Source organism: Anser brachyrhynchus (genome assembly GCF_964034855.1).
Source record: "Anser brachyrhynchus genome assembly, chromosome: 13".
Taxonomy (NCBI): domain Eukaryota; kingdom Metazoa; phylum Chordata; class Aves; order Anseriformes; family Anatidae; genus Anser; species Anser brachyrhynchus.
Window position 1 is genome coordinate 9,854,447 of NC_137708.1, and position 25,055 is coordinate 9,879,501.

Here is a 25,055-nt window from a genome sequence, read left to right on the forward strand (position 1 = left end):
AGCCAGATAGATTTCAACTGCAGTAGGATAATCTCTTAAAGACACTCCAGTCACTGTCAAAAAGGCACAGTTTTATCTCTGACTCGACAGTTTCTGGACCACAGGCTTCGAACACCTGTAGCTGATTTACAAGCAGCATCCAAAGCACGAAAATGAAATGGTTGCTGAAAGACTGCAGGCACCTAATTACTGACCTTCATTTATCCCCCCACAAAATCCAGGGACATCGCTCCCTAGAAAACAGTTCTGGAAGATTCATTTTATTCCTTTTGCACTTATCCTTTCTCTGCAGCACCTGTGACTGATGAGAAGACGCTACTGGCAAGCTGTACAAGTGTGCCTCAGCAGTCACAAGAGCTGCTGGATGAGGCTGGGCGCTTGCTTCAGACGATGCAAAAGCCACGTGGATTCCAGCACTGCTGATTCCAGGTCACCACTGGACCCAGACGAACATCAAACTTAGCCCTGTCTTGCGGTGAGGCAACGGTGAGAGACGTTGGCAGCTCCTGCCCAAAGGCCATGCTGAGCATCCTGCCTTGCTCTCCAAGCCACGCACCTTTGTGACTCTCGGACCAAGGAAGATATCGCAGTACAGCTCCTGTGACACTCAGTGTTGATTACCCCTCATTTCATAAATTACAACTTAAAAAATTATCATTATTAACTCCAGCAAACAGCTCTTGACTTCCACATAATTAGAGTTTAATGCAAAACCATTACTGACCAAAAAAAAGCTGTTTAGAAATAATCAGTAGGTCAAATGTTGTGTTTTTATTTCCTGATTGGATGGGAGTACAACTATAAGGCACATATTCCCATAAGTACATTCAGATCATATTGCATGTGAATAGGCTCCAACACTTAGCTCTTTTAGCAAAGTACATTATAAAAAACACACTTACTGCAACAGGGGCACAAAGATAGCCAAAACAGCTGCTATCCACCAAGCAGAAAACTTGTTTGTAATTTTGAAAGCATGTTTGTGAGAAACGTTTTGCTTTAATTCAGCCAGTTCTAATCACTATTCTGCCTGGGTGCAAATTGCAGTAAATGGGATGACTACCATATATGTTTGCTATCTGGTGTTTCCTGCACGGGTACTTTGGTCATTTAATGCTCACCACATTTTATAAATGCATTTTTATAGAGAAGCTATTCAGATGACCTTATGCCAGCACTGCACTGCTGAGATTCCACTGGGTGTTCATACATTCATATTTTCACCTCTGGGTGAAACCAGGAGATTTTTCTGCCCTTTGTGGGAGACGTGTGTGTTGCTATGGAGCACTGCAACCCAGCTTGGCCTCCTGCTTGGGTAACAAGGATCGTCTTTCACAGGACAGAGCAGAGCAGGTGCTCCCCAGGCACCACCACAGCCTCCGTCCCCCACAGGGGTTGGGGCTTCTCAAGTCATATGCAGAAGCAAATGCACCAGACCCACTCCTGCTCCTCTATCTCCAACACAGAGTTCTTAGAGAGCAGCGGAGGTCTTCTCTACAGGATCCCAAAGGAGGCTTCACAAGTGTCCTGTTCTTGGAAAAAAGAAAAAAAAAAAAAGGAAGAGAAAAAAATATATGTTCTTTCCTGCCCCAATTTACTGTTAAAGAGGGGGATTTTTTACTAGTCTTCCCTGTGAGATAGGTCAATGCTGACTCAAGCATGGCACAACAGTTCTGGGAAGTTCAGGAGGCAATAATAAACGCTGTGACCAACCTACTCAGGGGCAGCAACACATGCCAGCCTGGAAGCCCTGACTAAGAGAAAACACTGCAAACCTTTTCAGTCGCTTTTGAAGGAGACAGTCTTACTCTTTTCCCTCAAAGAGTGAAGTTATGAATAACACATTTGTTCTGCTATGAGGCCACAGAAACAGTTCTGGAACAGTTACCCAGCAGCGGCACTGCTGGCCGTGCTATTTCAATAGATTGGCAATGCCAGAAACGCGCACAAAACTCCGTGTGATCCAGGCACGGGATCTGGGCAGTGCCTACCTATTCTGCACGGGCAGGTTTCATTGGCAGGGTCTGCGCTCATGTGCTCAAAAGCCAACATGCAAATGTACACGTGTAAGTTAGTCATGAGAACTGGTATCAAATCGGTACCCAGTGCCCAACGCCCTGCTTTTTCCAACAGAATACGTTTGAGAAGTTCCCTTTCAACTGAATCTTTACAGAGTAAAGCTCCCGCTGGAGGTCTCAAGACAAGCCAAAAAAAACGCATGCTCTGCTGGTGAGAAAGGCACAGCGTTAGCTGCTGCTGATCTTGCTAGAGACGTCTCAGGAAGGCACCATCCTAAACAAGCCCGAAGCCCAAGCCCAAGGAAACCGTACGCTGAAATTTGATGGCATTAGCATTTTTACTCCCCTAGGTATTGGTGGGGAAAAAAAAAAAAAAAAAAAGCAGTTAGCAGAGATGAACAGAACTCCTCTCCACAGAGCTGGGAAAGCAAAGCACAAAACAGACTCATCCACAGACAGCTCCTAAAATGAATTCCTTTCTCTGCTTCCAAATACCAAGATCAAGCTTTAGCACCCCTCTTCCTCTGAGAAGGGCGCCTCTTTTCTCCCTCTTGGTGTAATTTCACTCCTCCAGAAAACACCACCTCGCTGTCAGCAGCACTTTGCGTGGGTGTCATCTGTCCTTCCCACATCCACCGGAGCAGAATGAAAGGACCTGTAGAGTGCACTGTACCTCTGCTTCTGAATGAAAGCATAACCCCATGTACTGCAGCCAGCCCCTTCAGAAGGTCACGCTAGGAAGAAACAAAAGCTCCCAGGTGCATTTCACAGACACCAAGGTAAGTTTGATCCAATTAAGTGCAACAACTTTAGTGCCAGGCACAAAAGGTATCCCTGAGATATTCCCTCCCCTCTCCCTCCTGCCACACACACAAAAACCGCACACACATGCATTTCTGCCCGGCTTTAGGCTGCAAACTAAACCCATTTTCCACTGAAATCTTTTTGATCGCATAGCCCAGGATGAGGAGAGGACTGTAGCCCACAGACAAAGATCACAGCATATTGCATGGGGAGCAGCTCCTACCTCAGCCAGCCAACAGAGCCTGCAGGTCAACATAATTCCTCTTGGGTGGAGATATTTACCCCAGCTCCAGGAGCCGGGGTTCTGCTGCCATGCCCAGCACTTCGGACAGACAAGGAAAGCATCTTCTTTGAGCAGCGTGGCTTCTCACACACACCGAACTGCAGCAGCAGCCGCCTGGGAGAGCATCAGCAGCTGAATTGCTGCACATGTATCTCTGCAGATTATTTCCTGCTCGAATACTTGGCATAAAGGCAGATGCTCTTAACCCTCTGGAGGCCTGGGACTCCGTACCCCATCAGCAGGGGCAAGCAAATAACTCCAAATATTCTGCGGCGAGGCCAGAGGGGAGAGAGTGAAGACACACAGGGCATCCTCCAAGAAGTAGTCCCAACCTCGAGTTAGTTGCAGTCACTTTGGGAGGCAGGCATTCCCACGGCAGCCCACAGCATCCCCAGCCAGGCACCGCACAGCTCCTGCTGCGTCGACCGCTGCAGGTCCCCTGGCTCCAGCAAAATGCTGCTCGGAGCTCCCACGGGAGCCCAGGGGAGGGCCCACTGGGGTATCACAGCCAGCAAGGTGGACCGGCGGCTGGGGGCCAAGCAGGCGAGGAGGTGAGGAACGCAGATGATGTGGAAGAGCCCAGCAGTGTCACTGGGACTCAGGGATACGGGGCTCCCGCTCCCGGCACCAAGCCTTGTGGCCCCAGGCGCTGCCCAGCACCTGCGGGCGCCCACGCTGCGGGCAGGCACGCGCTGCCCAGCCGGCACGGACAGCACTCAGCCGGCGAGCTTCGGCGCTGCTCCCTCTCACAAGCTGCGAATGTGACTGGAAAGCATGGCTGAAAAACATGCTACAATTAACAGGAGGGAGGGGGATACTATTGCTCTCCTGCTAGTCTTAAAGGCACATTGCTCACATGCGCCTGTTGGAGATGCAAACGCCCACAGCTCCAGCCCAGCATCTCCCCCGTCTGCAGGGAGCTGAGAAGCCCGGCAGGAGCCCCGATGGGTCAGGGGAAGGAGAATGCCCCGGGAGCCAGGAGGGGAAGGGGCAGCTGGCAAGAGAGCTCTCGCATCGGGATCCAGGAACGAGGCCTTCCGCATCTCCGTCCCAGGATCCAATCAAGTCCCTGTCACCCAGCCTGGATGCCTGCCCCCATCCCTCTGGCAGCATCCCAGCCGGACACTACGTCCCACACAGCCCCAGCCACTGTCCTGCTTGCACCCCACTAGGGGAGGAGAGCCTGGCACACCTCAGGGGCATGGTGCCCCATGGTTTGGCTTGGCAGCAGGACCAGATTAGCAGCGCTGCTCCCCCCAGAGATACCGACCAGGACTACAGCACCGGCAGGTGCAGTTTTGCACCCTGACGCTACGCAGAAAGGATATCCCTTCCGTAATTCTTCTCTGAGCCACGATCTGCGACAGCTTAACATGCAGCTCAGGCTAAAGGTGTGAGGAGTTCAGCTGGTCTCAGCCTGGTTGCGACATCTGGTGCACGTCACCTCCCTCCCCCAGCATGGCAGCAGGGCTGTGCACCAGCCCAAAGCTTCACAATCTCTTTGCTTCTGATGCCCTGTTCTGCATGCCTTTGGATATTCTGTTTCGTCCTTCAATATATCATCCAACGAGACATTAGCTCCAACCCACATAAAGCATTTCCCTTCTCCGCCACCAAAATTGCTAGCATTTGAACACCTTTTATAAGTCTATTAAACAGGGAATTCACCCTCTTACAAATGTCTACTAGCAGTGGTCGTTGCCACACACGTTATGCTTTTCTTAGCAGGATGGGGTCAGTCGAAGCCCTGGACCTTGCTTAAACTGCTTTGAGTCACACAGGGTCACGTTAATACCTTTGATTCTCCAAGTCCAGTGGAGGCACCAAAATAACTCATCTCCTACCTTCCTCTGTTATCATGAAGGAAACTATTAGCAGCACGGGCATTTAGTCTTAGTAATGACAAGGCAATTACTATGGTAAAGAAACTGTAATGCTAAGCATAGTTCAACTTCAGGCTTTTCTGAAAAACAGCCTTATAGAAAAAGGCACAGACTTTCTACCTTTGGTACACAGTCAGTGAAAAGTTACCTGATAGAAATACGCATCGCAGCATAATAAATATCTGCTTCCCTGTAGTGCTAGTACAGAAGGTCTATTAAAACACAATCACTTGATGAGGCAAGTTCAACACAAAGATCACCACTTCCAGGCCATGCAGCTTTGCACAAAAATACCACAGGGAATTAGTCCAAATTTTTCTTTATTAAGCACCAAGTGTCTTAAAGAGAAGCAAGTCTTTTTGACATCAGAACTACAAAACATGTGTAAGTAGTAATCAAAATGCTAGCAGAGACACTTAAGGCTTTATACTCTTGAAGATTTTCCCCTGCGCATCAAAGATCAAATTTGTTCTACAGAGCACAGCTGAGGGTTTCTCAAGTATAATGCTTCATGAACCAATCTGATTAGTATGCAAACACAGCACAGTGACTACCATCACATCATTACAAGGATCTATCCTGAAGTGTAGCAGTCCCTTGCAGCATACTGAATAGAAATATCCTATGTACAAGCTTTTTTTTTTTTTTTTTTTTTTTTTAAATGTGAGACCCAACTGATCGATCAGAATTAAATTCAGTGGAAAGGACTGCTTATTACGTTCACAGGATCAAATGCTGATTTGAGTTATTCCATTGCATGCAATAGAGTGATCTGACATGAAAAACCCAGAACGGTAGGGTCACATCTTACTGTCTGCTACAAGGTGTGTCACTGAGAATTATGCACGCGTGTAAGGGTATATAAATGGGCCATACTTAGCTGCAGTGAGTACATTATCTCTTTGATTCAGGGCAATAAGAAACTTTATTTTTTTTTCCTTAAAACTTATGTTAGGGTGTGAAGTGTAACACTATAGAAATCCGAATCATTAAAGACATCTACAAACAACTGCAAGATCTGGAATTCACATTATAGTTGTACTAAACTGTATATTCCACCAAATATATTTATATATTCCAGTTAGAATACACAGCTCTTCACAGAAAGAAGAAAAAAAGTGAAAAACAACCCTTCTTGAAGGCTTTAAAGAATTAAAAATAAATGTAAACCTAAGGAAGTACAGCCACAATTACAGAGGTTTATAAAAAAGAACCTTGAAGCCAGAAACCTAAATATAGCTATGCAAAATTTCTAGAAACACATTCTAATCTATAGTCCTATCGGATACCATATAGGTAACAATGCATACTGTAAAACTTTGTGGAACTCAAACCTCTCGGGTTGTGGATGCCCACGTTGAACAATATGCACACAAAACAGGCAAGCTATCCATGATACAGCAGGCACATTCAAGAGCACCTGGGCAGGCAGCATGTTGACCTTGCAGCACTACATAAGAAATAATACCAGATTAAATGGGTAGTTTGGATAAGAAAAGGCAGGGACCAGAGACAGATGGGGGCCTGGCAAGATGAGGTTGTACCCAGTAAATCACTTGTATAGGTCCTGCAAAACACCACAACCATCTCTGCTCAAAAATCGTTGAATGTTGGCCCCAATCTTCATGTCACAAAATTAACATATCCTACTCCTGATGTTAGATATCTGACCTCCCTTTATAATTGGCCTCTGACTACACTCACATGAAAGCTAATCTATCTTCTAAGGAAATAGTCTTTTTTTTTTTTAGGGAATCTGCTGTTACCACGTTATATGTGATCATAATTATTTTGTTAACAGGTTTGGGCTTGTAAGTAATTGATTCATACAGCTGCTGTCAGCACATACTTCAGGTGATGTGTAAGATAATCCTTAGAAATTGGAGGAAAGGGCTTCTGTACTGAAAATCAATTTCAATAAAATCATTTCACGCTGCTAGAGGGTGATGGGAGTGGCTGAAATTCCACACTTGTGCACTTCATGCACTGAAATGACTGTGGGGTAACTACTTCGGCTGCTGCGGGCAAGCGCCTGAAGCCCTGCACATGGCAATAGTGAGCACTGGAATGAACTGGGATGTCCTATGTGAGCAGCTGGCCGTAAGACTGTCCCTCCTGACCGTTGCGTCCACTTTGCAAACATGCGGTGAGAGCTGTACTCAGTTTAGTGGGTAGTTCCTATGCAGACCACGAATTGTAGGAAAATACTTGCCAGAAGCTGAGATGATGCCATAGAGCTAAACAGCTCTTAGAAGGATGCTTCACATACATGCCCAGAAACTGTGAAGGGTAAGGCCTAATTCTGCGCTCCCTAGAAGCTCATAGCTACAAATAAATTAAGGAGACTCTGGGACATACCAAGGCCTTTCACTCCAGCATTCCCTGCACTTATTCTTCCCCAGGACACTTAACAGAGCTGCTCCCAAATATTTTGTACCACTTTCAGCTGCTCTCATCATCCCTACAAATAGCAAGTTCCTGAGCACTTGCCGTGGCCTCTTGGATCTCTACAATTCAGAAACCACTGGGATGGTAACAAGGAGATTTCAGGCAGAAGAAGAGAGGCCTGGGGAGGCATTCAGGTGCCACAGCAGGATAAAAGTGCACAGGCTGAGAAATAATGGTACAGAGCTTTAGTGTACAGCTTTCTGGAAACCAAGCTCCCAACAAAGCTAACAAAAACAGAATTAAAGAATATAAAGTTTTTAACATTTGCACATACATTAGCATGGTAAGCTGACAATTCTGGAGTTTATTTACATTGGGGAAATTTTAGAACTTCAGAAAATGCATCAAAATCCAAACTACATCTCCAGGCTTGAGCACATCAGTGGGAAATATCAGAGGACCAGCCTGCAAGGGTTAGCCAAGGAAATGCATGTAGATCAGAATGGGAGTTTTCCCTATGTCCCCTAGGAGATAAAAAATAAACAAACAAACAAACAAAAAACACTAGGGGCACCAGTGAAAAAAATGCCCTTTCAAACATTATATTGTCAAGACCAAAAAAAAAAAAAAATCACCCGCCTGATCTGGGCTATTTTACAGGTAGATATATTTCTAAAAAATAGAAATAACATTGAAATTTTAAAGTCAGTATTTATGTTGTGTTTGAAAATATTCTGTTATATTGTGAAATTAAAATTTCACAGCCCATATCGTACCTCTGATTTGAAAATGGAAGTATTTGCACTATGAAAAAGGTTTGCAGAATTCGATTAATATGTTGGCACAGAGTTAAAAAATCATGTTTGGATAACTTGGGGATTAGAAACTCCCCACAGTTGTCTTGAACAAGCTTGCTGGTTACACATTTTTGAGGGCACCCTTTTTGGATTTTTTTTGAGGAATCACTTGACTTCTCATAAATCAAAATTTTATTTAGAAAATGCAGCATTAAAAGAGGAGCACAAGAATAAATCAGTCATCCATGTGGTGAATGCACTATGCATTCAGAGACTTCTGGGCTGAACCCTGTAACCATAACCAACTATGGTGCATACATGTACAAATCGATGCATCTCAAAATTAAGTTATTAAAGAAAAGGCATTATTCAACAGTCAGGGGGCACTGTTCTGACTAGGGGTTCATCCTGACTCAGTGACAGAGCAAAGGTAACAACAAGAAATTGAAAGGGGGGAGAAAAAGGCAAAAAAGCAGAGGTACCAAATGGAAACAAGGCTGCAGCAAAGCGTGGGAACACAGAACATCTGAGAATTGAAAGATGAACTCTCTTAACAGTTAGGTGCAGCAAGAATGCCTGAACCCTGGCACAAACTTCACACTGCAAGCAGTAGATCCTCCACTTGTGCACTTACATCCCAGAAGGCCAACCATACCCTAGTCTGCACCAAAAGGAGCGTGGCCAGCAGGTCGAGGGAAGTGATCATCCCCCTTGGCTTTGCTCTCATGAGACCCCACCTGGAGTGCTACGTGCAGCTCTGGGGCCCTCTGCACAAGAAGGACAGGGACCTGTTGGAATGAGTCCAGAGGAGGGCAATGAGGATGATCAGAGGGCTGGAGCACCACAGGTAACGGTCCTATTAGCTTTAATCTGAAAGAGGGTAGATTTGGGCAAGATATAAGGAAAAAATTCTTCACCGTGACAGTGGTGAGGCACCGGAACAGGCTGCCAAGAGAAGTTGTGAATACCCTATCCCTGGAAGCGTTCAAGGACTGGGTGGATGGGGCTTTGAGCAACCTGGCTTTGAGCAACCCACCAGTGAAAGGTGCCCCTGTCCTTGGCATGGGGGGTTGGATCCCGATGGTCTCTAAGGTCCCTTCCAACACAAGCCATTCTATGATTCTATAACTAAGTTAAATTGAGCTGTGTTATAAAGGAGTGAGACTAAATTATTTAAAACTTCCTTTCTGGCCATATGTGCTGTGAATGGTTGATAAATCGTAGGAAGAACATGCTACTTTTAGATCTCTTGACTTTCCTGCTCCAGGGCCCTTGTCTCTCCCACTGAGCAAACAGGAAATTAATGCTTACTGCTAGCAGGAAGCTGGGAAACGTGGGTTCTGCTCCTGGATCTGGTGCCAGCACGATGAATTACTTTGGGCTATTCATTTAAGCTCATAACCAATCCTATAAAACAGTCCCAACAATTCCACATGTATCTGGGAGGTAATTTGGAAAAGGTGGATGCCACACAGACCCCCTTGTTGTCTGCCTGCAACATCACTGACTCCGTAAACATGAAAAACTGCCCAGGCAAACCTTGTGACTAAGGTCTGTGGTACTCCAGAAGGTACAAATGCTTCCACACCCCAACCACCAGCTTTCACTCCTCTAACTTCCTCTGCTACCCACTGGAGACCACCTCTGACGTGCACCCACGGCACGATCTCCAGCCCTCCACTGCCCTGCTGTCCTTGTGATCCCTCAGCTGTCCCCTGCCCCGTTGCTCCAGATGCAGCATCCCTTCCCTGGGGATCCACTGCCCTCGATACCCCTTCTGAGACCTGTCCGTACTTAGGGCCTCACATATTGGCACTGAGGAACTCCTGAAAACTGAACCAATATCAGAAGCGGAAAACCGATGGCTGACCGTGAAAGCAACGGGCCTTTCCTTCACACAAAACTAAGCAAAGAACCTGCATGCTGGGGGTGCCCCCTGCTTCTCAGCTGCAGCACGAGCCCACGCTACAGGCAGCACCCAGTGGAGTCAGAGCAGAAGGGAGTCTGTTGTTTAAACCTGAATTCTTCAACAAGGTCCAAAAATCCTAGGGGAAGAGGCAGGAGAGGATCACGGTATCACAGCTGACATACCACAAACCATGGCACTGGAGGAGGACCTGCTCCTTCTATGCCTCCTGGGGCTGGGGAGGCAGTTTCTTGTACAACAGCTGTCAAAACCTTGCTTTGCCATGGCTCAGCAAGCTTTGCCTCAGCCTTCTGCTAACTCGGAGGTCTGGGGACAGCCCTGCACGCTCTCCTTTTTCCCTGGGAGTTTCAAGCACCTGCGTGCACCCAAGGGCTCTCCTGGAGCCCGGGGAGCAGGACTCTGTCCCTTTCTGCACTCAGGATGCTCTGGGAGGCCCCACTGTCCCCTCCTTCCCATTCATGCTCTCCTAGCTACTGGCTAACAGAGCGAGAGGGGGGTAAACATTGCAGAGGAGCCCAGCGGTCAGCACGTTCCCCCGGCACATCGTGTCCTGATCTCTGCTCTTCACACACTCAAGCGCCCCGCGCTGGGCTGCAGGGATGCCACAGCTGCTGCTCCAGCTGCAGGCTGGGTTGTTGATCCAGCACTTTCCGGCTGGCCAGAGAAGCAGACTTTGTCTCCCATTCCTGTGCAGGACACTCACTGGTGCATTGCGATTGCTCAGCCTGAATATATTAACCCAAGAGCACTAAAAAGGTTTTTATCTGAAGTTGGACTAGAAGGAAAATGACTAAGAAGCTTTGGCAGGTGGGGTGAAACCTATCATTAATTTTAGTAGCAAATGATCTAAAATACATACACGCGTTGTCCTTTTACACAGGCACTGGGTTTCTCTATTGCTGCTTTAAAAATGTCATACTAGCTCCACCTAGCACATTGAATGCTTATGCTAGCACTGGTGAATCATTCAGGATAAGTATGGTCATTTTTGTTCAGTTTGATCAACTGGTTATTTTTTTGCAATTCAGACTAATGCTTCCATTTAATTCCTCCACAAACTCCCATGGGAAAAAATATGGCCTTCAGCTAATCTCTTAAGGGTACATTTACCAAGCATGCAAAACATTTTACAAATAACCAGGAGGAGAAGGCAACACTTTGTTATGCATCACATGTATTTTAAAAGTCCATTAGAGCCCTCTGGATTTATCATGCTGTCAGAACCCAGATGGATATTTAATACAAGTACAATTTCAAAGGTCAGTACAGAAATCCAACTGGCTCATCTGGAATTGCCTGGGCCATACAAGTGCTCAGACCACTCCTTGCAAACACTACCTAATGACTTGTACCTTGCAAGCTCTGCTGGTCCCAACTGGATCAATATTTCCCATAAAAGTTTCTTCACAGTAGCTAAGCAGTGCAACCACTAAACCCAGATTCCCGGAATACTAATTCCAAAGGAAAGACAAGCAGACAAAAATACTACTGCAGCACACCTAGTTTTCTGATTACCATTTCTTTTTTTTCTGCTAAATTTAGCACAGAGCCAATCATTATACAGTAATCTTGATGACAGACAAAATGAAAAGGTGTTTGGAGAAGACCTGATGATTGAGGTATGCCACGCACTTACCTACAGAAATCCAGGAGGAGTTGTTGCCACGTCTAACAGCACGGCTTCCCTTTTAGCAGGGCTCACCAGGGGTAGCACTACTGGTAATTGCCTTTAAAGCAATACTTCGGCAAGGAAGGAAAGATTCCTGAGGGCTGGCCCTTTGCCACAGATTTTCTGTGTGCTGTGCGTAGTCGTTCCAAAGGAACGGATTCTTGCTGAGCATCCAAATGTGAGTAAGCAAAGGATAAATCATTCAGGGCATGTTTTCCAATGTCTTTGTCACAAGGGGAATACTTTCAGAGAAAACTTTTCTGCCACTCAAATGTCTGGTACTATGGGCCAGACCATGTTGTCTGGGACATACTCAGAGAAGCCAAAAAAGAATAAATCAAAAAAGGTTGGGGAGAGTTAAAGTCATCATATGAAGAAGACCTGATTTGTAGTCCACTTTTGTGGGCTTAGAGGTTTGTTGTTCAAGTGGTTTATGGTTCAAGTCCATAGGCTTTTTCATCAGAAGGATCGTTTCACTTTTTTTTCCTGTGTCAGGTGACAGATATTCTTACAGATGTGGTATTTCAGACTGAACTGGACTCACATAAGCGTTAGAGTATGGGCATCCAGAGAACATCCTGAGCCTAGCCAAACTCACACTGCAGCCCCGGTCAAAAATAAGTTCAAGCACTTCTGCTTTAAGACCAAGCTGGAGATCTAGGGTCATATAAGAATGCATTCAGAAAACTATAGGCAAGGGGAGGGTGATGGGCAGAATTTGCTTGGATTTGCAGAAGACAAGGGTTAAAACATATGTCTCCATAGCTTTTTGCAGTTATGGGAGATAAGGCACAAGAAAGAGACACAAAAGAAAGATGAGGAAGGGCATCAACCATCATCAAATCCTCAGTTCAGTATATTGCTTACCGGAAGCAGGCTCCTCTGTATATATGTTATTAGTGGTTTTTGCTATAACCAAAAATTATAAGCAAGATAACCAAATATAAAAAACAGTTTTGAAGATCAGACCTTCCGCAGAGATGAGAAAAAGAGTTCATGTAGATCTTTGCCATAGCACTGAGTAATACCAAAAAAGTCAGAAACATAGATCAGAGTATAACTGAGCCCACAGGTATTTAAGAAGAACATCCCAGGCCCAAAGGTTGCACTAACTCTCCTGTGTGAGAATCTTGCTCCTGTTTTACAGAAGTACCATCGCTGCTGTACACACTTGGAGCAGCCTGAGCCCATATGCTTGGGTGGCTTTGGGCCCGCGCTGAGACACGTGCCAGTTCCACTAGGGCAAGAGGTGTTAAGTGAATCTGCGTGCAGATGGGGAGTATGCATAGCAAAGAGAGTGCCAGCTCCTTGGCAGGATGCTGCTCGGCTGCGAGGGTGATGCCATGTTGATAGCAGATGCTGTTAACACCTGTTGATGGGTACAGCACTCTTTTTAAAAGCAGTCAACCGTGGGAGGCAGGAAAGCATGGGGTTTGTAGGCACTCAGAGGACAGAAACAGATAATTGCTTTCCAGGTGCCAGCAGGCAGTAAACAAAGGAAAACCTGTGCTGCAATGTTGCAGAGACAGGCAGGACACGAGGGAATCTGCAACAAACAGCATCAGTCCTCAAGGCAAAGAAACACCAACCTGTAGCTGCGGGACCCAGTGTGTTACTCAGTGTGGACTCCATGCGTTAAAGGGATTTTCATGTGCAGCAGCAGCAAAGCAGAAAACACAAAACCCTGTTACGCTTCAAAGGGTGTTGGGTTTAGCACAGAGACGAGGAGACCACTTTGCCCAAGCAACGTGGGCTGAAATGAGCCATTTGGGGAAAAAAGATGGATTAGGGCTATATAGTCAAAAAAAAGAAAGAAAGAATGCCTGCCTTTCTCAATAACCCACCTGGGACACAAACTGCCTGAGATGACAATTTCTACCCAAGCATGTTGCCACTGTTCCTGTAGAACAGGCATGTTCTGGCTACTTCCTACTCACTAAGACTTCAACCCATTCAGCTGGCCAAGACAGGAACCTCAGTCTGATGCATGATTTTGCAACGTTCAGTGCAAGAAGTTCTCTAGGCGTGAGCCAGCTGCCTTGCACAAGACAGATCTGGTAGGCCCCCACACCTTCATGATTCCCTTAGAGAGCACTCTTTACTCATTACTTCATTCTCCCGCAGAATTTTTCTTTTTCCCCAGACATCACAAGTACTCAAATACAACATAACCTAGAGAGTATCCACTTAATTACTTGTATATAGGACAAAAAAAAAGCATAGGGCTATGAAAGCAGATACATACTGCTATACTCTACAGTACTGCAATACTCTACAGACATTCAAATGTTTTCAAGCCAGCAGCTTTCTAATCCTGCTATCATTTCCATGTATTTCATAAACTTCATTGGATCTTGATTCAACATAAACATCTGTGCTTATGACATTCTTTGGCAGGGGCTCCCCAGGCTGTTTGTCCATTGTACTAGGATCTTTCTCTTTGATTACACTAAACCTGGCACTTGATAGCTTCATTGATGTGTTCTCAGACCAGCACTACCTGAGAGAGCAGGCCACACATCCCTACCCGCCCTCCCCATATCGTTTTATACTCCTCTGTCATATCCCACCATCTCTTTCCACACTTCATGTTCCAAATGAGAAGGACTCATTCAAGCGGTTTTTGTGCTTCCTTTTCAGTATCATTCTTAAATATTCCCCCATTCAGTCTGCCATAAAAACTCATGCTACATTCATATTAATATACTTTCTCCGCTACCATTTTTTTTTCCAAATCTCCACTCAAAGCTGATGTGATGGCGTTTTCAATACAGATTCTCAATCATTACGAAACGCCCAGACTTCATACAAACATGTTTTTGTTTTGTTTTTTTCCCTTTGAGTCTATCAAAAAAATACCCTAGATGATTACTGTCTTCTGACCACGTTTCAAGACTCAGCTTGTTTGTTACCACAGATGAATAAAAACAAAGAAAATAGTTCTGGAAATGCTGTCCACTGCTTCTCATATTTTTAATTAGTTTAGCGCTTTCATTGAAATCATCCAGCAAAGAAAAAAAAATAATCCAGCCGTTGGGAAGAGACTAAACAGAAGAAAAAAACTCTTAATATGCAAAGTTCAGAAAGCAAAAATAGAAACAAGTTTTAAAAAGGAGCACCTCTGGCTGATCCTAAGAATATCTTTTGTCAGCCCCCCCCAGCTCCAGCAATACCATCAACCAGCTGGCTGCATAATTTAGCATACAATATCTTATGCATCTTGATCTTATCACAACACTTTATAGATGCCAATGGAAATGGTTAAATAGACTTTTTAGATCTTATATAGTGCTTACTTTGGACTGCAGAGGTTTACTCTGCACCCAGTCAACTGCCTAATCCGATGTACTGAAATCTACTGTCAAATGAAGCACAAAGTAAAACGCATTTAATAAATGGAATAGAGATTAGCTGACCATGAAAAACATATTGTTCAGTCATTCTTCCTTTAAACCGTTAGTTTTTCTAAAACCCACACAATGATATATCTAATACTCCCAGCTTCAATTTTTAGAACTCCTTTTTTCCTAGGCTCATTCCTTCTTCTATGGCTTGCTATTATAAAGACCACAGCACAATTTACTAGAAAATAATAATGCTAATAAACCACTATGCAGTATATTTTATTTCACAAGTTTACTACAAATTTTGTGCATTTTGTCATAAACTAACAAAGAATAGAAAAGTGCTTTTTGCCTGCCTATAGCTTTTACTAATTAAAGCCAGTAAGGACTTTTTTTTCCAAGCCATCTACCAAAAAGAAAAAAAAAAGAAAGGAGTTAAGACACTGGAAGAAAGCTGCAGCATACCAGCAATGTTGCAGTTCAAACAGTTCATCATCAAACTGTTTTTTTGTTGTTGTTTGTTTAAATCAAACATCAGTCTGGCAGGATAGATATCATGTCCAGAAATATGTTTTCCCAGGGTGAAAACAATCCCTCAATCCTTTGCAATCTATCTGTTCCGACCTTATGATCTTCCACATGCACACACGGGGAAGTTGACGGTATAATTTGTAGAACATCAAAATACGGATTCCACCCCCACACTCCCAAATTAAACCCTATAAGAAAGAACAATATGGATCAGCTGAATCTAGGAAGGTGGAGGAAAAAAAGGCTGTTGCTAAACATAACTCCAAGAGAACTGCACTCATTATAATAACACGATTATCACTACAACTGTTTGGAAGATAATTATTTCCACTAAGATGCTGCTACTTTTTGCAAAGCATAGATGTTTCCAATTGCAATGATCCCATCTAACATCTGCATTTATATCAAGATATTAGATAGAGGACAGGTAAAAATAGTATGATGAAGCTGTTGCGTTCTTTCTATATGACATGTCCCTTTATTGTACCTTGGTCTCCACCTATGTTATGAATCAGTCGAAGGGGAAGGTAATACAAAGGAGAGATGCACAGACAAAATAAAGGACAAATGTTCAATTCCTTCAAGTAAAGCAGACAACCCTCCAAGTAAAGTTGGTCAGATTTGTGTTGAGGAGGAGGAGAATAAGAACTTGAAAAATATCAGCCACCCATAATAATGAATATGAATTAGACACACGGATGGCTCTGTGAAACTGGCAGGGACCTCTTTGTAGGCATATTGTCCAGGGAACAAGATGTCTCTGTTTTAAGTCAGACCATCCAACCATGAGGTACCAAACCCTGTCAACAATGGAAATGAGCACAACGGTTACGAAGGGAAATAGGAACTAGGGCACACTGATAAATTCAGTAAAACAATCTTGAAAACACAGGAGCTAAGAGATTAGCAAGCTAGACGATACTTTTTCCTCCACGCTGTCATGGCAGATTGTTTAAAGCCTGTCAGATGCTCCTCCGGGAATCCCTTTGTAGATATACTGAGAGCAGAGGGAGAGCAGGGAATCAGTCAATACTTAATAACTTTATTACTCAGACAATACTATATGAAATTAATAGAAAATTACAATTACATTTGGGAAAAAAATGTTTGTCTTTTGCAACAAAAATCAGATAGCTTAAAGCATTTTGAAAGGTTCTTCTCTTTTAAATATTGAAGAGGCACACACCTGTGCTAAAGCTGTTGCAGAATTCTTGAGAATCTCCAACTACCAGAGAGTTTCCAGGAATACTTTCAGCCAAGACTGAAAGTTTTCTTTTTCCCCATCTCACTTTCTTTTTCAAATCATGTGCAAAAATGCGACCGCGCTGAAATCATTAGCACCACCCACTGGGCAGATCTGTTTGGCACTGCATGCTCGCTCTCTCACAGACAGTTGGAGTCTATCTGGACACCAGGGAAGAGGCTTCCAAAGCACTAGCAGCCTTACACTGCACAAACTGCAGTAAGTTTCTTTCACAAGGAAGAAAGAAAATTTCAAAAGGAAGCCCAGGAGCACATTTGCTTTTAGCTCCTACATTACATTCACAAAACTACTACTGGAATGCTGCACACCTATTGGGAAGCCCAACATTTTAAAAGAATTGAACATGAAAGAGAGATAGAAATAGCCAAAAAGCATTTGAGAGGTAGAGAATATCCTTCACAGTAAGACACCCAAAGAGCTTCTTACAGAAAAACTAGTACTGAGCAGTGACCTGTAGAAGTGCACAAACTTCTCAGAAAATGTTTAGTACTGAGTTCAGCTTTTGGACCCTGACTACAAGACGGTTATTGAGTTGCTCAAGTGATTATAGAGAAGAGCAGCAAAACTGGTGAGGGGACTAGAAAACAAGGCACGTGAGGAGTAGCTGAGAGAACTGGGACTGTTGAATCTGGCGAAAAATAAGGCTGAGGATGGACCTCATCACTCTCCACAACGACCTGAAAGGAGGCTGCAACAAGGAGGGCATCCGTCTCTTTTCTCAGGTTTCAAGTGATAGAACACAAGGCAATGGCCTCAAGCTGCACCAGGGGAGGTTTAGATTGGATATCAGGAAGAATTTCTTCATGGTAGGGGTAGTTAGGCATTAGAACGGGCTGCTGAGGGAGGTGGTGGAGTCACGATTCCTGAAGGCATTTAAGGGAATTGTGGATGTGGCACTTCAGAAAAAGGCTTAGTGGCGGACTTGCAGTGTTAAGTGGATGGTTGGATTTGATGATCTTAAAGGTCTTTCCCAACCTAAATGAGTCTGTTTCTAAGTCTAACTATCAACATATACAGCATCGATATACCCTAAAACAACAGAAAAGGCAAAGAAAAAAACAGAGTCACAAAGTTACTGATTCTGGTATTAAATTACAAATTAATAGGCTTAGAGTACTCAAATAGCATTGCCTGGAAGACTGGGAGCACTGCTTTCATTGCTGTTCTCTATTTGTTTTCCTGAAATAAACACCCTGAAGAAAATAATTATTTTGTACCACCTCCCCCCTCACACACAAAGCCCTGAATAGCAATATAAATTTAGTTTTCTCAAAGAACTGGTAATTTGCCTGCCTTTCCTTACCCCATCCTCCAAGGAGGAAAGGAGAGCAGTGGTACTCTCACAAGTTCATTTGATTGGCAATTGCCTGAAGTCTTCTACTGATCTTTAAATGCACTCTGAATCTAATAAAATCTTTGACACCAGCACTGGAATATTTCATACACTGCAGTTTAATTTAATTCCTTATTTATCTGACAACTGCCAAACAAGGGGATATTCCGTGAAAACTAATACAGCGCTAAATGAGATATGAACCATTCACAAAATACTATGTGCACGTGTGTGCATGCAAGCCCACATATCCCGCTATTTCTTTATGAAGATGTTTGATTTGTTTTAAATTTTCTGACTGGAAACAGACTGCTTCAGAAGTCTCTCTACAAATATACCCAGGAGGAAGTTTGACATACACAGCATAAACCCGTTGGTATCTAGACTTAGTCCTGCAGAGGAATCATCTGTAGCATTTAAAAAAAATCTTTTTGCATACTGCTGTTTCTTAAACTTGTATTTTACACTGTGAACATAAGACATGAGAACATCACAAATCGGTGTTATACTACTGCTTGAAAAAAACACATCATGCCCAGATGTACAGGGAAGCCTGGCTTACAGAACTGAGACACCAAAAGCAACCATTTCCTTCTGCTCTGCTCAAAAAAAAGGCTACTAGACCACCCAAACATCAAGAAGAGACAAGACCAATGGAAAAGAGTTCAGAGGAAAGAAAATAAATAGCTGAAAAAGTAAAATACGTTATATAATTTATCAGGAAGAACTGGAAAATGTGGTTTGCGCTACTGGGCAAAAAGAAGAGAGAGGAGAGGCGGTACTAAATCAGCCTTGGTTGCTACAGAGTCACACAATATTCAGGTCAGAAGGAACTGCTCAGAGAGCTGATCCCTGCCACGGTACACCTCTGTTTTTCCAGAGGCACGTATCCAACTTGACCTTCGCTGATGAAGCCTCTACTGTTTCCCCGAGCAATAAATTCTGACGCTTCTGTACTACTCCCTTGAAAAGTTTTCACCTAAAATACAGCCCAAATCCTCCTTGTCACAACAGAGCACTTCTCCACTTGGAACACAGAAACAAGAACACTGTCCTCTTAAAGCAACAGTATTGCCACACCTCCCACCAACCTTCAGTTCTTGATGCTAAACAAGCCCAGTTTGTTCAGCTTTCCCTGACAATCATACTTTCTAGTCATGAGCCAGTTCATATTGCTCATTTCCAGGCCCCTCCCAGTTTTCTCCCCACTCTCCTGATGCTCCAGCTTTGTGCATTGTGCATGTCTAATCTTCTTGGCTACTTCTCCATTTATTCCCCCTGCACAGCACCTGCCTGTTTCAGAGCAGCGAGGCACCTGCTCTCCCAAGCAGCCATCATCCAACCGTGCACATCTAGCCCTGTCCCTGCCACAGCTACCTCACCAGCCCCTCACCAGCCCACAGTTGTGCAGTCGATCATTGCTGCCCTGTTGTCATGTCTGGCACCTGCTAAACTGCATCCTCTGGTTTCAGAACATATTTAAAACCGTCAAGACAAATTGCAGTTTCTGGTTCCTTTTTCCAGTGTATATACATCCTTTCCAATAGTCTATTCTCTGTAACGAGAAGAACACAAGATCAGATATTAAGATATTTGCAAACAATTATAATTACAACTATTAGGGAACCTGTAGAAACTCCATGCTGGTGGTCCTTAAGAAAAGGCTAGCAAAACTTCTGTTTGAAAGAAAATAGGTACAGTTAACTATGCGTAGGCTGGAGAGATGACATGGATAGCTGGTTGGACTTACTGCATAGGACATGGAAGCAAGGGTTCTTGCTCCATCCACACATTCATTTAATATATTGTTGCTGTGTGCCAGAGTGACAATGTGCAGAGCCCTGTTGTGACAGCTGTCTCATCAGCAAACACTCCAAGCACCAGTGGAGCTTAAAGGAACATGTGGATGGAGCAAGAGCCCTTGCTTTCATTCATGCCCTAAAGGGCTCCCAAATTTCTCTGAAAGTGACATTAATTCCCAAGGGGGCAGGGGAGGAAGGAGGATGGATGCTGTTTCCAGGGAGCATTTGACTGTGCTTGCAGATGCGGGTGGAGGTGCCCTTGTGTTTCCACAACATTTGAGCTTTTGTTTCCCCCTCCTTACTCTGCTACTATTCCTTCAGGTCTCAGCCAGAACACAACTTTTTTTTCTTTTTTTTTTTTTTTTCCTCCCAGAAACCCCTCATTCCTGCAGATTGATGGGTTTTGTCTTAGATGCCTAATCCCCACAAAGTCATACTTCTCTTTCAAAGGAAGGCTCATACTTCACTCATAATCCAAGGCTACATATATTAATAATATAGAAAAGCCATACAAACACCTTTAACCTGCTGCAAGCAATAACCTATTGATTTAACATTTTGCTCGCTACTAATAATAAAAGAATGAAACCAAGCCACTACATCACAAACTGTCACTAGCAGCTCAGAACAATGAGATCCCTTTTGGATCAACAGAAGCACGACAACTCCTGTAAACTCCCCTTTCATACCTCCACTGAACTGCAGACAGTACTGCGAGTCACCTCCCTTCACTAGCTTTCAGCCCTCACCCCGACTCTATACCTGCATATGACCAAGTGCACTCAAACAGCACTAAGCACAGACTTGATAATGGAAAGGTTTTGAGTCACGTAAGTGCTTGAATTTTAGGATATGTCAATTGATATACTTACAAATACAAGGACATAAAGAAGTCTAAATCAGAGCATATGATCTCTGAATTCAGCTCTGAAGTTTTAAAATAGCCTTCTTGTCACCCTAGAACACCAAACAATCATGCCCAAAGCTGGATACATATTCTCTCTTTCATCAATGAATCTCTGCTCTTGCCTTCCTCTAATTGACGCGTTACCTTGAGTTGTCATATCCCATTATATGCGATGTGACATAAGATGACAAGAATAATGCATCCTACTTTGATAAGAACAAATTTATCAGATTAGCTTTGGGGGAAAATAGGAAAGCAAAAGTGTACTGACCAGCAGTTTACTTGAATTACATTATATTATTAACAAGTTGACTTCCTCTCACATTGAAAAACAACAAAAGAGCCAAAGTGAAAAAGAAATTTATTTCCTTAGGAAAAAAACATTTAGGAAAGCTTCCACAGATCTTCTCCCCCACCCCCCAAATCCTACAAAAGTTAAATGAGTCACTTCAGCATTGGTTGATGTTGAGCTATTGGTCACCAGATACTAACAGACACACCACATATTTCTTTTCAAAAGTGAAGGACGCGAATAAAAAGGACCTTCTTTACTGGCTGAATCTTTGACTAAACAGATACCACCACCACCCCATACGCTCCCTCCACCCTACTGTTGTGTAAATTGGATGTCCACAGATACTGGAATGTAGAGATTAAATTGAAGAAAGTCAATTAAATTTCCTGTTAATTAAAATCTGAGCTAGTGAGCTTCATGCCTACTTGTGGTAAGGAAGAATAGCACTTAGCAAATAACAGCTTCCCCAGAATTGCTCTTCATGGCCAGCAGCCTGCTGGAGTGGTGAGTACATGGTAGGAGTGGGTGAGTTCTCATCTCTTTTTAAGCACATACATATTCCCTCAGTCAGAGTAAACATGAGAAATTCTCTTATAAGCTCTCTGGATTCCCAGTCTCTGTATTCCCACACGGTTTGTGGGACCACATGCAGGCTAACCAGGGAAGGAATCTGCCCCTCGCTTTTATTTTTACCCATTGTTCTTTCACCATACCTGAGCGAGAGAGAAACCATAAGCTTCCTTGGGACAAAAGGCAGGAGAGGGAGCTACAGCTTTCAGAAGAGCATACCTTTCAAGATACAGCATCTATCATTTCTGTTTCTTCCGATTGATAGAGATTTTGGTTTGGGCCAAAGTCACTGTTACATTAGGAATGAGAATAGCCTAATGTGACACTGTACCCAGAATGAATTTGGCAGAGTGACTTCAGCTCATTCGTTCTTAGGGGTGATATTTCAGACCACTCGATCCACGATGCATAGTAGGCAAATTTACACTGATGCAGTAGGTGACTTTAATTTCATTTATGATCAGGTCATACTGTTGCTTGGTATAACAGAATAGGTTTTGGCTGGAGCCATTTAGTTTAAAGGATTAGATAATAAGGATTATATAACATCCATAATCAGAAATAAGTTCTGTTAGGATTTTGCACAGCAACATTATTAGTGCAGCACAAAATCTCAGGACATCCAATTTGATAATCCTTCACATTTGAAGGCAGCTGAAGCAGCATCTGATTTAGAGACAATTAACTTTCAACTGAGACAGAATGATACCAGGGAGCAGTCAGAACTAAAACCTAATCTTTCTGATATATATGAATCTCAAGAATTTTTCAGCTTGAAAATTGTTGTCGCTGCTATAAACGGGATTCCAGGCAGATGTATAGGACTGACAGATTTCCCATATCACAAATATAGTAGCTGCAAATCCTGCTCAAATAACAACCTTGATCTCCTCACTTCCTAGACAGTTACTAAAATATGAAATAATCTTTTTAAAGCTTCCTCGGGTTCTTCCTCAACATCATTACTGAAATCATTTGTCAAATCTTAACGAACAAACTAATCATCTCACTCTTTTTTCCTGTGCAGCTGTAGCAGGTCTTTGTCTTGTTTACATGGCAGTTCATGCCCAGATTCAGTCATACCTGTGATTCACAGTAATATTTGGCATTTTCAGAAGAATGTGTATTGTCCTCAACAGTGATCTACACAGGTTTTAAAATCTTCGGTTCTTCCTGAGACAACACCAAGAATGACATGAACAGTAAACTTTTTTGGGGACCACAGAGCTGGGCGGGTAGAGGTGGTGGTTGTGGCTGTCTGCCTGCTGCCAGGCAGATGGTGCCGATGCCTCCCTCATTCCACTGCCCTGCAGCCAGAAGGTCTGCAGGACTCTTGGACAGGAAGATACGAGCTCTGCTCTAGCTAATATTGAAAAATCATTTCTATTTAAAGACTACTTATTCTTTTCTAACATACACACGCTCACTCAGAAGAGCTTGGCACCTGGCAACTTGATTTGCTGTTCTAAGGTAGGTTTCTGTCCAGCTTTTCTAAAAACTGATAGCATATACCAACGTTTCCGTGTGAATCTAAGGATGAAGCCATATCTCTGGTAATGCTGCAGATGGGCTCAGTCATGCACAGTGGTTGGCAGCTTCAGAGCAGTCCCTGCTTTTTCATGGAAGCAAAACTGAAAACAGTATTCAAAGAGCTCAGCCTCCTGAGCCAGGTATTCTAGGAAGACTTTGGCTTTGCTAGGAAACCCCAACTCTGCACTGATCAGGGTTACTTTCAGCATGAAGCTGCCAACACAGAAACTGCAAACAACGTGGCTGCACAAGAAACTCCCGCATTAATTCAGAGAATCTAAGCTAGGTCAGCAATGGTCTTCCAGTGAATGGCATGCCCACCCTCATGCCCTTGCTGTCACTAAAGTTGTCAGTGCTGAGCATGGCTTTGAACACCTGCACAGCCCGTCAGTAACCGGCCTGCTGGTGACACGGAACCACTGTGAGCATCAGGGACCTACAGGGCTTCAAAATATGAGAAAGTGGGTAGAGGTTCAGCAGCTGAATGCCTGCTGTAGGCATCCAAAATGAGCAACACATCGCCAACGAACGCACCAGAAATAAACTGCAAGAGACACGGTGGAGTGAAATAAGAACTAGGGATGAGCAGAAGGGAGATTTGTTGTGATAGAAGCATAATGTGTGTAGCATAGGACCATATTTCAGACCCTGGCAGTCTCATCTAGACAGAGGATTTAAACCATGTTTATTAGCAAGTAGGAATTTTAATCTTTTAGTCCTTTTAGCAAGTGATTGTGTTAACGTCAGCTAGTCTGTGGCACCAACTGCTGCTTCCAAAGCTAAGAAGGACAGAAAGCCCACCAACTCTGCCTTTGTGAGATGTGCTGAGGGGACAGAGGGCTGCAGCTGTCAAGAGAGGTTGTGGGGGATCCAAGCATAAGTCTTATATGAGTACTGCAAGAAGGGCAGTTTATAGCATTCCTCACATACATAGTACATGGAAAGCTCAGAACTGCAAATCTGCATTAAACTTGGCTTCAACACAAGTCTATTTGTGATGCAGTGGCAGCTAGACTTTGCAGAACTATTTAATAAAGAACTAGCCGAATTCTCAATGAGTGTATTTATTCCTGTCATTCATTAATATACCTGCTGGCTAAAAGTGACAAGGGACTTCCAGCATGGCTAATATGTTCTCTCTTATGGAAGAGTCAAGGATTACTGTATTCACTTTAGAAATACATTATCTATCATGGTTGGTGCACAGCTGTCTGTGTTCCTAACTCACTGGTAATTAATGTCACTGAGAAGTAACGTTAATCCCACATACTGACAGAAAGCAGGGAGCAAGTCTCCTGGAATTTATGTCCTTCTCTCCCCTTAGCAGGGGGAAATTTCATGTTTGGATTGATTCAAGGGAGCTGAGATAATAACAGGACTTGGAAGGTGATTCTCTCACGTCTGAAATAAGAAATGAAAATCTGAAGTCCCAAGAAGACCGGCAGCAAAGGTATTAAATTTGCCCAGTCTCAGTGGAGATAAGGATGGCAGTCTGGCACCTAAATATACCTGTAAACTGCTTATTGGTTCTGAGATATTTTCCTCCTAATAGGTTTGTCTGGAATAAAGAGCAACATTTTATCAGGATAGGCTTGTTCTTGCCTAAATGGATCAATACCCCTGTGGAAGAGCTACAGGGCTGTCCTCGTGGAGATGACTGCAATGGACACCAGAAGTCTCCATCATGTGGATGGAAAGTGCTGCTAGAAA

At 43.7% G+C, this 25,055-nt stretch overlaps 1 protein-coding gene across 4 annotated transcripts in view; it reads right to left on the reverse strand.

The window, feature by feature from the left end:
* The window catches only part of HTR2C (5-hydroxytryptamine receptor 2C), a 312,561-nt gene that overhangs the window by 223,356 nt on the left and 64,150 nt on the right, over positions 1–25,055 (reverse strand). For 3 of the 4 annotated variants that reach the window (XM_080554505.1, XM_080554512.1, XM_080554509.1), the window contains exon 1: positions 3,046–4,973. The exons of the other annotated variant lie outside the window; for it this stretch is intronic. The gene's annotated coding sequence lies outside the window, so the exon portion shown is untranslated. Of the gene's footprint in view, positions 1–3,045; positions 4,974–25,055 lie in introns of those variants that run through there. 4 annotated transcript variants of the gene reach the window in all.